We start from the raw sequence: 15,588 nt of genomic DNA, 5'->3' as shown, positions 1-15,588 counted from the left end.
AAGATGTTCACAGAGTAATTAGAACAGTTTTTGAGTAAATAGTCACATTAATCCTAATCTGGGCATGGGGAGGGGGGTATAATATATCGCACAAACTGCAAAGGAAGTTCCTACAGGAAAGCTGTTTACAGGGGAAGCATATAATGTAAAGAATGTAACATGGTGTAGGAAGTTTTTGCACTACAGAATTTATATAAAATACACTTTTTTTAAATGAAAACACAAAAGGCCTTTTAATGCTACATTGTATAGAACATAGAAGCCTCTGTGCTAATGCAGTAATCTAATGCACTGTGTCCTCACTTCACAATTGGTCTCAAAATTCAAACATTAGTGATGTGAGAGAGGTGATATCTGATCTAACACTAGAGCAACTGACTCGAAGAGCTTTTTAGCACACTATTACGTAACCCAGATGTGTACAGACAGTTGTATTTTTGCCTAGAGCATTCACAAATCAAAATGACTACTGGCTTCTGGAGCCTTTTCCTAACAGGTAACAGCAGGCAACGTATTTGTATTCCTTGAAAAATAACTAGTTCTTTTTAAAGCAGGTCTCTTCCTCTACACGTTGACTGAGCTTCTGTTTCCTTCAAGGTTTACCTTCAGATTATTTAATTAACTCCTTCAACCTTATCTCTCAACTGCAGGCCAGTACAAAAGCCAGTTGGCATTTTTTGAAGCCCTATTGCAAATACAGTCAGACCAGTAAAAATGTCCAGGGCTTACCTGACAGGCTTTTTCATTCAAATAACTTTTGTACCACTCCAGTAGAAAATAAATTTCAGTATTTTGATCATGCAAAAAATATTTTAAAAGCAAAAAAATGCAAGAAACATGCTTGCTTTTTTTTGCAAAAGTATCCAGCACAGATTGAGCAAGAAATGCAAATGCAGCAAGAGGGGAAGAAGGGCAGAAAACTGTAAGTAAATAAGGCACAGTTTAGTATACTATATAAAAAAAAAAGATATAATAAGACATACACAGTAGTCCTTGTTCACACTTAATGAGGTAAAAATGCCGTAGCAAAAGATATAATTCCAGCCCTACTCCATTCTAATTTTTAACCTAGAATCAACAGGTCTCTACTTAGGTTTTCAATGATGCTGTTACCCACTCGCCTGACACATGAACATCTGGTCTGTAATCATTTTTCAGAAGACTTTCCTGAAAAAGAAGATACCGTGTGTTGCTATCTTTGTTGATCTTTGGATCTCTTCCCACTGCCCTTCAAACACCAACCTTCTCTTCATCTTGGGAGCAGTCAGAAGATGCTAAGTGTGTCTTGTTTATCAGGAAAACATTTTGGTAGTCTGGTGCAAATGGCCAGATAGACTCTGTTGCATTTAACCAAGGAGCAAGAACTGAGTGTCACTTCTCTCTGTCATTGTTGCAGCCATGCCATCTTATAGCTTCATGTTTTCTAGCTTTAAAGTGCTCTGGATCCTTCAGTGCTCCCACAGTGTCCCCATCCTCCATGCAAGACGTTTCAGTGTTCTTGCAATACCTTTTGTAAAAGCAGTTGACTGATAAATGCTGTTAAGAGAGCCACAGGTATCAATGTAAGTGTGAATATTTGTCTCTTGTCCAATTTGTTTCTATTACTTAGTGGTACTCACTTTAAACTCCAGCTGAAATGCTTTCTGAAACACATAGGGTGTTCTGGGAGCCAAACCCTTTGAAGGTCCTCTATCAGTTTCCTTAATAAAGATAGGTTAGATGACTAGCAGGCAAAAATGAGGGACAAAATTGTTTGCATTGTGTGATAGTTTCTTGTTCAGTGAGCATACACCATGGGACATTTGCAGGTGGAATAAGGTACTTGTCTTTGTATTTCTTTTGTTGCAGTTTTAAATAGTATTTTTTTTAAATGTTTGGTTATGATATCTAGGTAGTATTACCCTTTAGTACAGTGGAGATTTCTTCCAAAACAGCAGTGATGTCTTGTAGTCCTATATTATTATTGATTGCTATTTAATTTTCTTCTATGACACTGAACAAATGAATCCCATTGGAATGAGGAAGTAGCACACAAATATTATTGCTCTTTTTACTTAAAAGTAGCTCAAGAACCAGACTGGAGATAATCTGAAATATGTTTTCCTCAAACAAATCTGCTTCTATTGTGTTGTACTACTTGCTAATGCAGACACAGACGATATCTACCATGGTTACTAACTCCAGTCCATGTAGTCTAAATCCCTTACTCAAGCAAATTTAGCCATTGTCATCAGTGGTATTGCATAAAAAGAGCAATAAATAGCCAGAGATGAAATTGTCCCCAGTGTGTTCCCCAACCTAACCCAGGTGGGATCACTTAAACAATAAATTTGTGATAGCCTTTGGATAGATGTGGTTTGTAGTTTGGCCCAAACTCTTAAATACTGCATACTTCTACAGTGAACTTACTCTAAAGCTGGTGTTACATTTGATGAAGACAGTACAGACAGCACTAGATTGACTTACTCCAAAGTCAGTGGAATGATTAAACTGACTGCAAGTAGCCCTATTTCACGTAACAATAACTCTTACTTTATACTGGTATGAATAAAAGCAAATGGCTGTGCAAATGGCTGAGCAGTGATGGAGGATGAGAAGCCCAGCTTGAGTATTTTGTGCTGATTTACCATGTCTAGGTATTTTCCCCTTTGGATCATGAGTTGAAATTTACTTAAATTGAGGGACTAGTAGGGTTTTGATTGTGTGCTTAGTTGCTCTAATGTCTAGGACATATCTTCTAAAAGGTAATGCAGAAAACAAAAAGCCTATTCCTTATCTATTTGTAAAAGATTTCAAGGTGAAGGACATATGTCTTATAGTGATATTTTTTGCTCTAAGTTTTGCTCAGATAGCATCTCTCAGTGGAGGTTCAGAATACAAAGCATTTATGCCTGTTCTTGAAGTCCTTAAGCAGAACGCCAATGGGAATTCTGCCTGTGTAAAACTGAAGGATGGAGCAATATATCATAGCTTTAGGCAAAAGGAACAGTTTCTAACATGTGTTACAAAATGAAAACAAAAAGAAAAAAAACACTGTTGGGGACAATCACGGGTACTTCTGCTAGGATGCAGAGTTCTGGATTTATACCTCTAAATTTTCAAAGAGTTCTGCAGAGTTTTACCTATATAACTCTCAAAAGTCAAAGGAGCCATGCTGGTAAGATGAAACATGGAGGGATTAGTGTACAAAGAACCTGAGCATTGAATACATAGCCTATTGCTTTAAGATCACTGTAAATATCAATTAAAAATAGGTACTAATTCATGTTTATATGTTATTACTGTGTTAGTTTCATAGATAGAGTAGCATGACTATTATTAGTTTTATTGAATTTAATGAACTTTACTTTGTATTCCTCTCTGAATGCTCTGAATGCTGCAAACAAAAAAAGCACAACAGTATTTTTTCAAGTTCTCTTGGGGCGATAGCAGCGTCTTCACTATTGTTCAGTTTTATGAAATTAGCAACATTTCATCATAAATTGCTATATTAACAGCATATTTTTCGTTAAAAGTACTGTCACTAGGAGTTAAAAGCATATGTGGTAAGTCTTGTCTAATCTCATTCATCTGCCTTTACAAAATGCCCCAGACATTTTGTGGGAGAATATGCTGCTTTTGCTTCATGCGTTGTTTGTATTTGGGGGTGGGGCAGGGGAATAATAGGGCATTTTGCAATGGTAATTGCATCAAACATGCTTTTCTCATCATTATTGTATTTGTTAGAAACACTTTGATTTAGTTTCTTTCTGTAGATAAAACTTTGGCAATAGCTTTATTTTTTCAACTAACCATTTGATTTCATTAGACTAATAACTTCTCACATTTAGTGGTATTTGTATCAATGTCTCCATATCAGCTGCATTTTAACTTCATAAAAAAGGAAATGTGATTATTATTTTTGTCATACTAGACTTTGCTGATCAGCTAAATATTTCTGCACCAATCTACATATTAATATGCATGTTGTAGTCTGTACAATTGTTCAACATCAAAATATCTGTTTAATTTATGTCAAATGTCTGTAAAATAAATGCATTGTTCTCCATTTCAGTCTGATAGAATAAGCAGGATAGTAAATAAATGTGTAAATGAATCATCTGTGTCTCATTTCAGTTCTCTTCATGAAACCACTTTACATTGAACATTGCATATATACCAAAACAATAATCCATAGTGTCTTTAGATTTCATTACTTAACAATATGATACAGGGTTCTCTGGCAGGCAGTGTGTACAGAAATACATCACTTGGCTATGCAAATAAAGTTAGAATCCATTATTTTTTTTAAAAAAATGAAATGCAGTGCTTCTAAGCCTTTTTTTTTCCGCTCTCTGTTCAGAATTACTGCTAATTACTACTCGCACTGTCATAGATACAAAACCTTAAATGACTTTATAAGGGTGAGTAAAAATTATTGCCTGCAGGATGGAAAGCAGAAGCATGGAAAGATTTAGCAGCCTCTTTTTTGGCTAGTCAAGCCTGGGTACCTCAGCCCCGTATTCCAAGGGAGCAGATAAACTAATCACTTGTTCGACTTACGAGTAAGCAACAACCTATCTTGGACCCCAGCACCTTCTTGCCTAACATAGACCAATTTTTAAATAGGCCAAAAACTGTAAGAGAAAATTTAAGTTGTACTGGGAAGTATTTTACTCCTTCAAGACAAGTCACGGAAATAACTGATTATTTTTTTTACAGGTAAAGTTTTGCTGCAAATCCACCTATAATAGAGCATATAATACAGCAATACAATGAAATAAAAATGGAAGTCCAAACTCATCCCTTTAGTGATCATGCTGATTCTGGGTTTTATGAGAGAGCACAGAGACACCCTTTAGTTTCACAGCCTCACTGTGATAGACATCTCTTAATACACTGCCCACTGCAATGCAGAACTTCTCCCTTTCGGCTTTTAATCTATGGGTTCCCTCTATGAACATGCAGCACTGTACATAAATCTAAATTTGTTCCATCTTCCTATTCTACCTCAAGCACATTCTCAACCTCCTCTTTCCTTAAAAACAAAACCCACATCCTTCTTATTGCTTCTCCCAGTCTCTTCTTGGCATTGATCTAAATAATTGCATTTTAAGGAAAGGATATTGGGCTTGATATACTATTCAATAACCAAGCAGTCTGCAGCCCACACATCTAATCATGGTACCTGAAAGTGTTTGCAAAACTGCTGTTCTACATGAGCATTACAGCACCCCATGGTTCCATCCTGCAGCAAGACCCAGGCCTTGCGTATATTGCCCGCCCCTCCAGATTCTGTCTGCACAGAAAGGAGACTAAGTCACCCAGAACAAAAGAGTGGGAGCATTTTCCAGCAAGCACTGAGTCTGGACCAACATGCACCACTGTACTTCCAAGTTAAAAATCTCTTCAATCATGCCATGAGCTTAGGAGATCTTTCTGTTCTAGCTATTTCATCTTTTCCCATCTTCCCTTCTCCCTCTATTCTTTCTTGTGGAGCACATTTCAAAGAAATGTCTAGCACCCCAGTATCTCATCCCAGCTCCAAAGCAGCCTAAGAAAGGAACAGAGTTGATGCTAGCAAGAGAATAAAATACAGAAAATCTCCACTATTTTATTGGTGCAATCTAACCTGTGGCTGAACACAAAGGCAGTTAGAAAGCAGGCAACCTATTTCATGATAAACTGCAAATGTGATAGAGAACATATTGACAATGTACTGAGATGGCAGTAAAAAAACCAAAACAAAACCAAGCATTTCTGACATAAGTATTAGGAAAGAAAACAAATAGTCAGGATATTATGTTAAATCTTAAATTACTGTATAGGCTTAAATCATGTTTCTGCTGACTCTCTGAATTCAAGTTTTCATCAAGTGTAGAAAAAAAGGTATCAAAAGTTGAGTAAAATTTATTCAGATCATTTTTGATCTGTGGAAACCCATGACCATTCTTGTGCCTCAGCGAGGCAAATTATTGTATTATGTAGTGTGTTGGGTGTTTTTTAAAGGTTTCTGAGTACCACACAAACCACAGGTCTCAATTATCTGCATAAACAAATGGTGAAAGTGTCTACAAAAAAGTTCATTACTTATCAGTGGTGACAGCAACCCAATTTCCAGACTCTCGTCTTCTGAAAAGAATTTCCATACTTTACTTTCTAAACTGAGGCTTTCTCCAAATGAAGTATCAACCAGCAAAGGATATATTTGAGACACATTCTTAATAGAGCTGACTCACTTTTAGACTGTCAGCCAATAAACTTTCACCCAGTAAAATAACTCAAATTACCTTTCAAACAGTCCTTTTAGTACTTTTAGTTTTCAGCCAAGCATTGCCAGCAGACTGCCAGCTCTATGGGCACCACAGAATCCGTAACTGAAATTACCTTCCTAAATAGGCACTGAATTTTCAAATCACTTTCATGTAAGCAAGCAGCCACTTTTCAAGATTTCAGCTCTATTTTCTCCTCAGTCATACACTGAAATGATACCAGAACTGCAAAATGTAATTTTCATTTCATTAGTACATGATGAAAACACTAATCAAAATCCTAACTGCATCTTGCAAGAAACACAGACATTTTTACTTATATTTTTGTTCTACACTAGAACAAAAGATGGAAACTGACATTGTCACTGAAAGTCCACAGAGCAGGCATCAGTGGCTCTCCTTGATTAATGCCCTTCCTTCAAGGGCTTGCCTGGCTGTTGGCCAGGCTTGGACAGAACTGAGCCTGTACTTTTGTCCTCCCAGATTACCTAAGGGGTCATGGCCTCCACTTGGGTCCTCTAGCTAGAAATCTGCAGCATGGTGCCTCAACCAGAGGGGAAGTTCAGCCTGACCTCCAGCACTGACCTGACATTTGTGCATTTTTCAGTGCTTTCTTTTAAATTGTGACTGAAGTCTACTCAGTCCTCCCAAAGCCATCACCTATAGATAACCAACATTATAAATTACTTAGTATCTATGAAAACTATAGCTGCCTTATCTGCACCAGGACTTTTTAAATGTTGCCATTATGTGTTAGTAAAATCCTACTACTGAACAAGGCACTATGAGCCCACAAAGATTGAGAACCTGTTTCAAGGGAAGTTTGGAGTAACAAATGATTCAAAGTTGAACTCTAAATCTACAAGATTCTTTCTTTTCAGCTTTTTGGGGGACAAAGTTCTGCACAAACAAGAAGGCTGCACAGTCCCTGTGAAAATATAAAATATTTGCATCATTGGCTCATGGTGATGAATTTATCAGAGTACATTCACTGTTTAGACACCCAGAGTTACTGATGCTTGATACAGTGAAAAACAGACACTATTATTCAGATGGCAAGAAAAAACTATCTGCAGTTTTGTTAGCTAGCATCAGAGGGCCCAGAGGGAACAAGAGTTTACTCAAAGCTGCTAGCTTGCCTCAAAACGAAAAACTGACTTGGTCTTAATGAGGGTTTTATCCGGTAGTAGTTGCTACAGATGAGTTAAGGTATAGTTAAATGTGTATTTTCTTCTCTCTAATGAAGACATGGCCACAAGGGGCAAGACCAGAGATACAAAAATAATTTGGTAATCACCAATGTGCCTTCAAATGCATTAATCTGTATCTTAAAAAGCACTTCATGTTGAACTACTGTAACTATATAATACATCTTATTTGCAGAAAGTAAAGGCATATCAACCACGTACAGCACCAGAAGGAATACATTTTTAAGTTATAATAAAGAAGCATCATTTGTTTTGTTATTTCTTACTTTTCATCCTCGTGTTTTTTACAGTTCATGATCTTTCCTATACTGGAAATCAGCACAGCAACAATTTATTGCTACTCTCGACTAAATTACTACTGCAAAGCATTCAGGTTGAGTTATGTTATCACTCACTGTTATTAAACTACTGTTTTACTTTGCAAAATAAATCTATTTTTATGATTTGCTCTCTTATGTTACAGTTTTCAAATAGCAATTTGCCATTGTTCTTCAAAATTTCTTCCCAGGTCAATTTGCTTCTCCTAGATGGCAAGAGATGAGCTGTCAACTGTGAAGTATCAGCACATTATCCATATCCATGCCACTGAAGTTAAAAAAGCTTCTTAAGAGATTATTTCAATTTAGTGCCTTCATTAGGAAAAAGAGTTAAAAGTGGACTTTACTCCAATTAGACTCTGGATAATCCACAGTTAAAAGAGTCATTATGGATGCCCCAACTGCAGAAAATATTTCAACCTTATTAAGCACTAAGGCATTCAATGACAAAACACAAATCCATAAAGTAGAATTTGTTCTCTCTGCCACTCAAGGAACTGTCTGTATTTATCACCTTTTCCATTTTAATCTCTTAGTGCTTTTGGTTTAATTAGTTCATTAAAATATACAAAGAAGCCAGCATAATTGTTCCATTCTTATAAAGGAACTGTGTTTTCAGTTCTCCAAACCTTCATCAGCTGCAGCACAGAAACATATTTTGTGACTCATCTCCCAGTGGCAAGTCTGCTGACCACTTGAGCAAGTGACTCCTCATACATATACATACAAACACCCACACACACCCAGAGCACATATGGAATCTGGCACTGTCTTAGCACAGAAGTCTGCAAACCAAAACTCTGCAATACTTTGCATAAGTGCTACAGTATAGCTGCAATCTAGAGAGATTTCTCAGTTCAGCAAGGCACAGCAGAAAGATCTCACAGTTCCCACAGCTCTAACTCATAGCTGAACCAAAAAGAAGTCATATGCCAAGATGTCATTTTCCCTGCACACGGGAAAATTGAATTGTTAACACCTGCACATCACCGTGATTGCTATGAGGTTTGTATATCTGGCAGTAAATTAAAACTCACATAGACTAAAGTCATTTCATTCTGGCATGAAATGTTACATCTCCAAAACAAGAAGTTGCTTATAGCAGCAACAGTACAACTACTGCTTTAATTATTACCCACGTCAGAAGCAAATAAGCAAGCCCTGTTTAATTCCCTTCAAGCAAGTTTCACAAGCATGTTTACCTTGTAAGAATGGGAGAAAAGCTCTAACTTTTCTGTGAAATATTTCACAACTAAGTCAAAAGTTACCCACATTTCTTAGGGAGGACAAAATAAGATTCCCAGTAATCAAAAGAAATAAAGAACTTAGTACACAAAGAAAGAAAAACAATTTTGTAGTGTTAAATAGTAACAGAAAAGAGTAGCTACTGCTTTTCATGGCTGAGCCTTCATTCTCACCCATGAAAATGAACAAAGAAGAAACACATCTATCAGGCACCACTGCATAAACATGCTGCTACCTCTGTTTTCTATGAGTAAACTTTCAATTCAGTGTTTCCCCACAGTTAACAATGAAATTGATTTTTGGATAATCAGCATATCTTTTTCTCCCTGGAACGTCTAGTCATGACTTCTGCAGAATTAAAACACAGGGACTGTCAGCAATGTATCCGGAGCTCTGAATGAATAAAATCGTAATTCCAGGAGTATACTAATGTTGCAAATTAATTTGACATTCATTGTGACATCCGATCAAGGCAAACTACTTTGCTATTGTGCATGTGTTCAGAGGTACTGTCTGCCACAATAGCTATTTAAAACAGTGTTTGAAATTTATTGAAGTCTACCAACCTTCCATTTTTAAACAACAGTAAATTATTTCCTTTTCATTGTAAGCTTGGGTTGATAATAGCACCAGATTCAGTTTCACTCATTCACCTGAATCTCTGGTTTTCTGGTATTAACTACAACTCATCTTCTCTGACACTTCTACAGATATAGAGCTAAGTATGTCTCTATTTAATATTTTCACAGTATTTTAAGTTGTTGCAAATTCATCCTCTTTCTTCCAGTCTGCTAAGCACAAACAATGTTCAGCTAATCAGTAGAACCAGCGAGTCATATTTCCAAGATATTATTTTCACACTGGGAACAATTGCAAAGCTGTTAGTTCCTAGTGCCTGGAACACTTAGCAAAATAAACAAACACATAAATAAATTATTATTTCTAAACAAGCAAAGTCTCTGAGAGGTGTCTAATGATCATTTCATGTAAATATAATTACCTAAGCTGAAATTGTGTATCTCAGGTATAATTCCAAACAAAGCAGTGCCAAATGGCCAGACATTGCTCAGTATGCCAGAGATATCAGTATCTGCTCAGTAACTTAGGGACTCTTTCTGCATATCTTTATCAGGTAATCATCACTCACATAAAATCCAATCCATAATGTAATTTAAATTCATGCAAACACTATGGATTTGTTTCATTTATTTAAATACCTTGATTGATGAAAGGACTGGAGCATCTCTCCTATGAAGGCAGGATGAGAGAGTTGGGGTGGTTCAGACTGGAGAAGAGAAAGCACCAAGGACACCTTATAGCAGCCTTCCAGTACCTAAAGGGGCCTACAAGAGAGCTAGAGAAGGACTTTTCACAAGGGCATGTAGTGATAAGACAGGGGAGAATAGCCTTCAGCTGCAGGAGGGTAGGTTAGATGAGATATTCTTTACTTCTTTACTGTAAGGGTGGTGAGGCACTAGAATAAGTTGCCCACAGAAGTTATGAATGCCCCATTCCTGAAAGTGTTTAAGGCCAGGTTGGAAGGGGCTTTAATCCACATGGTTTAGTAGAGGGTGTCCCTGCCCATGACAGAGGTGTTGGAACTAGATGATCTATAAGTCCCTTCTAACCCAAACTGTTCCATGATTCTTAGTCAAGGGGATTCTTAGTCAAGGTGAATTCCATACAATTTTATCATGAGTTTTGCATAAGGGCTATAAAAGCATGTCCCTGGTTAAAACAAGAAACATCCAGTAGAGTCAAAACATGAAAAGTATTTGCTTCTGGTAGCAAGATGGACTACAGTCAATGCTACACGGCATGCCAACTTACCATTCTTCTTGCTAAGGGGAATCTCAGACACTATGACAAAACATTGGTTTGAGACTAAATGATGTAAAAGCACCAATGGACATGGCTGGTGATAAAGTAGCAGCTGTATTGTCTTTACTTGAATTTTGTATGCAGTTCTTCAGCCAGGCCAGAATAAAATACCTATCCATTCCTTTTCTGGGTGTGAATTAATCTCAGCAAAGGGGAAGAGACCCTGCTGAGTTCATTATATTAAATACAAGAATACATTTCTCTCTAAAACTGCATCACATAACTGAGAATAATGCAGCCTTTAATTCTTTCATGCATATATTAGCTTAATGAGTCTCATATTTAAAGCATACAATGAGATCTATAGTTTAAGCTTCAGAAATCATCCAAATATCTTACAAGTGCTAATAGCTCTTTCAATAGGAGAAATTTAGCCTTGTTTTTTTTTAATTCCCCTTTCATTCTATTCCATAAAATTCATTTATTTACAAGAAAGAGCCTTTAATTCTTTCATGCATATATTAGCTTAATGAGTCTCATATTTAAAGCATACAATGAGATCTATAGTTTAAGCTTCAGAAATCATCCAAATATCTTACAAGTGCTAATAGCTCTTTCAATAGGAGAAATTTAGCCTTGTTTTTTTTTAATTCCCCTTTCATTCTATTCCATAAAATTCATTTATTTACAAGAAAGCATGTTCAGCTTCCTGTCTATCCAAACTCCCAGGTTCTGCCTGGCCTGGCTGCTCTCCAGCCACTCTGTCCCCAGCCTGTAGTGCTGCATGGGATTGTTATGGTCAAAGTGCAGGACCTGCACTTGGCCTTGTTAAACCTCATCCCGTTGGAATCAGCACATCTCTCCAGCCTATCCAGGTCCCTCTGCAGAGCTCTCCTGCCTTCCAGCAGATATTTTGCATATTTTCCAAGATACATATAAAAAAATTACTCAGTCTAACACTGTTGCACACTATAAACTTTAACCAGCCTGTCATGCCATCTCAAGAACCTCTGCATTCCAACAGGGAATTCTCTCAGGCCCATCTAAAATCAAGTTTAGGCTATCCATCTGCTATACTCATACTATCCTTTCCCCCTATCTGTTTCCTTTTAAAATCCAGTAAATAATTGCATTCATGCAATGCTAATAGTTAATGTTCACTTTAAAATTATGCAAAAGTTGTGTTCTCAGTAGGCACATGCACACAGAGCACATGCATACACCACATCTATATGTGTATATATATATGCACATACACACATACATACACAGCTGGCCACACACACCACGGAATGGTTTGGGTTGGAAGGGACCTTAAAGGTCACCTACATCCAACTCCTTTGACGTTTTCACTACAACAGGATGCTCAGGCATCACTTCCAGGGATGGGGCATGCACAGTTCTCTGGGCAACCTGTGCCAGTGCCTCTCCACAGGCACAGGAATGCGTGTGCCAGTGCTTTTCTGGCACACACTGTGCCCACTGCTCCACTGCTTCCCACACCTGGGGCCCTGCTGCAGTGATGCCTGAGTAGCACCAATGGTGAGGTGGGATGGCATCGCCAGCTCACTGCCACGTGTCCTCAGCAAAGGGCATGAAGATGGGTGGTGCCAGCCAGGTGAACGAACACTGGGAGATACAGCAAGAGCTGGGAATTGCTGACCTTTGTTTATCTCAAAGGTTGGCAGTTCACAGCCTCTTGCCACAGGCTCCCCTCCCAGAGCTCCATCAGCATTGCAATCTACATCTCAATCATAGAATCACAGAATCAGCCTGGTTGGAGAGACCTCAAAGATCATCGAGTCCAACCCTACTGTCCTTACCAGACCATGGCACTAAGTACCACATCCAGTCCCATCTTGAAAACCTCCAGGGATGGTGAATCCACCACCTCCCCAGGCAGTCCATTCCAATGTCTGATTACTCTCTCTGGAAAAAATCTCTTCCTAATATCTCTTTCTAATATCCAACCTAAACCTCCCCTGGCAGAGCTTGAGTCTGTGCCCTCTTGTCCTACTGCTGGTTGCCTGTGACCCCCTTTCAGGTAGTTATAGAGGGTGATAAGGTCTCCCCTGAGCCTCCTCTTCTCCAGGCTAAACAACCCCAGCTCCCTTAGCCTCTCCTCATAGGACTCATGCTTGAGTCCCTTCACCAGCTTAGTTGCTCTTCTCTGGACCCGCTCCAGCACTTCAATATCCTTCCTGAACTGAGGGGCCCAGAACTGCACACAGGACTCAAGGTGTAGCTGAGTGCAGGGGCAGAATCCCCTCCCTGGTCCTGCTGACTGCACTGTTCCTGATCCAGGCCAGGATGCCATTGGCCTTCTTGGCCACCTGAGCACACTGCTGGCTCATGTTCAGCTTCCTGTCTTTCGAAACTCCCAGGTCCCTTTCTGCCTGGCTGCTCTCCAGCCACCCTGTCCCCAGCCTGTAGCGCTGCACGGGATTGTTATGGCCAAAGTGCAGGACCAGCACTTGGCCCTGTTAAATCTCATCCCATTGGAATCAGCCCATCTCTCCAGCCTATCCAGGTCCCTCTGCAGATCCCTCCTGCCTTCCAGCAGATCGACACTCCCCTCCAACTTCGTGTCATCTGCAAACTTGCTGATGGTGCACTCAATCCCCTCATCCAAATCATCAGCAAAAATACTAAAGAGAACTGGGCCCAACACTGACCCCTGGAGAACTCCACTAGTGACCGTCCACTAACTGGATGCGGCACCATTCACCTCCACTCTCTGGGCCATCCAGCCAGTTCTTAACTCAGCAGAGAGTGCCCCTGTCCAATCTGCAGCTTGAAAGCAGAGCCACCTGGACGGGATGTATTCCTCAATGCCATTCCATCAAAAAAACGAGGTAAGGGTATATTGAAAGGATCATTTATGATCTGATAATGCAAGACCATTGTAAGGTGTACCTGAGAGGAGCAGGTAAAGCACGGACACTTAATTCTGACCTGTTCTAGAGCTTCCCATCTTTGCTGATTCTCTGGCAATAACCATGTATGTGCCTGTTTGTGTGTCATTTCCTAGATTTTTGTCAAAGACAAAAATCTTTTGTTGTGCCTTATATTGCACAAACACACATTGATGTAATTTATTTCATTGGGACTTTCAATTTCTCTAATTTGTTGAACATCCTAGACTTCTAAAGTCAAAGTTTGTATCCTTAACAGATATATACTCCAATTACCTAAACATATCCTGGCATATGTATTCACTAGGTACCAAACTCATTATGGAATTATAGTGTAAAAACAAACTGAAGTAGATATAAGAAATTACACATCAAAAGAACTTCCCCCAGATGCTTGCTTTTTCTAACCATCTGGTCTACAACACAATATTATTGTCATATACACTTTTAGTTTTTCCTTATGGCTTCCATTTTTATTTACATATCAAAATATGGGTTTAAATAAACGATTAAGATCAGTTCAAAATCTGTGGCACTGCCAGGCACCACAGCTCAGTTTACGAATCCCTGATTGCTGCTTTGGTCACAGTAAGATCCTTCCTTCCTTTTACTACTCTGTAGAATTCAGTTTTAATGTATTACTCCCATAAAATTTTATTGAGGCTTGTGATTTCTTAAATTCAAATAGCAAGATAAATGTTTTTGCAATAGCACTACTGAGTGAAATTAAACATTGATTCCTGTCTTGCTTTTAGCAGGATCCAGTCTCCAGCTCAGCTGTGTTCACTTCATTCCTTGCTTGCATGGACTTTACTTCCTATAGCATTTTAAAAGGTCTAAACTTTACTTCAGATTTTCATTCTGTGTACATCACCACCTGTGAGAAAAGGCACTTTCTTCACGTACTTGTTTTCATTTGGGGGCTTGTTCTGGTGCAAAGTCAAATCCTCTTAAACGTTCAGTTGGTTCCCAGCTTTATTCACGTGTACTCTATACTTGGGGTAGCTATCAATAAAGTCTTTATCCAGTCATTCCAATCTCTAAACTTTTGATATGTCAGTAAAGTGAATATTCTAGCAAGATTTGTTTTTCATTCGACTCTTAAGTGTTAGAATACAATGCCCTGTAAAACTGTTTCACCAATACAACATCCAGTGTAAGAGAGATGTTAGGCTGGGGCCATCTACTGGTTGAGTTGCTGCGCTTTCACTGACAGATTTGAAAAACAATTTTACACCTGTAATTGTATTGTAATTGTAAAATAGCAGCATATATTAATAGATTAATCACCTAAGTATGTGATTTGGAGATGGGATCGGCTGCCTGCGGGAGGCTCTCACAGCTGGCCGGGGGCAGGCCCGTGCTCGCTGGCAGATTTAAACCGCACCAGGGAGAGCAACGACCCGGAGCGCTGGGAACAGGAGCGGGCACGGCAGTGCGGGCAGTTAGCACAGGCAGGGCGAGCAGGAAGGGCACAGACACCTTTCTTTCTTTCTTTCTTTGTTTTTGCTTTCTTTTTTCCTCCACAACTCAGCTAGACCCAGCAATGGTATCTACGCGAGCGAAAGCTGTTGCTGCTGCTCGCAGGAGGAATGTCCTAAGCCAGCCAGGACACTCCGTGCAGGATGGAGCTGCTCAGGTCACTGAGCACAGAGTGCCTCGGTCTGGAGTCAGTTTCAGAGGACAGTGTGAGTCTCACCTGCGTACGGTGTGAGCAGGTGAATGATTTGCTGTGCCTGATGGCAGAGCTCAAGGAAGAAGTAGAGAGATTAAGAAGCATTAGGGACAGTGAAAGGGGAATAGACTGGCGGAGCCGTGCCATTTCGAGCCC

Source organism: Acanthisitta chloris, unplaced genomic scaffold, assembly GCF_000695815.1.
Source record: "Acanthisitta chloris isolate BGI_N310 unplaced genomic scaffold, ASM69581v1 scaffold6020, whole genome shotgun sequence".
Classification (NCBI taxonomy): domain Eukaryota; kingdom Metazoa; phylum Chordata; class Aves; order Passeriformes; family Acanthisittidae; genus Acanthisitta; species Acanthisitta chloris.
Note: the sequence above shows the minus strand (reverse complement) of the source record.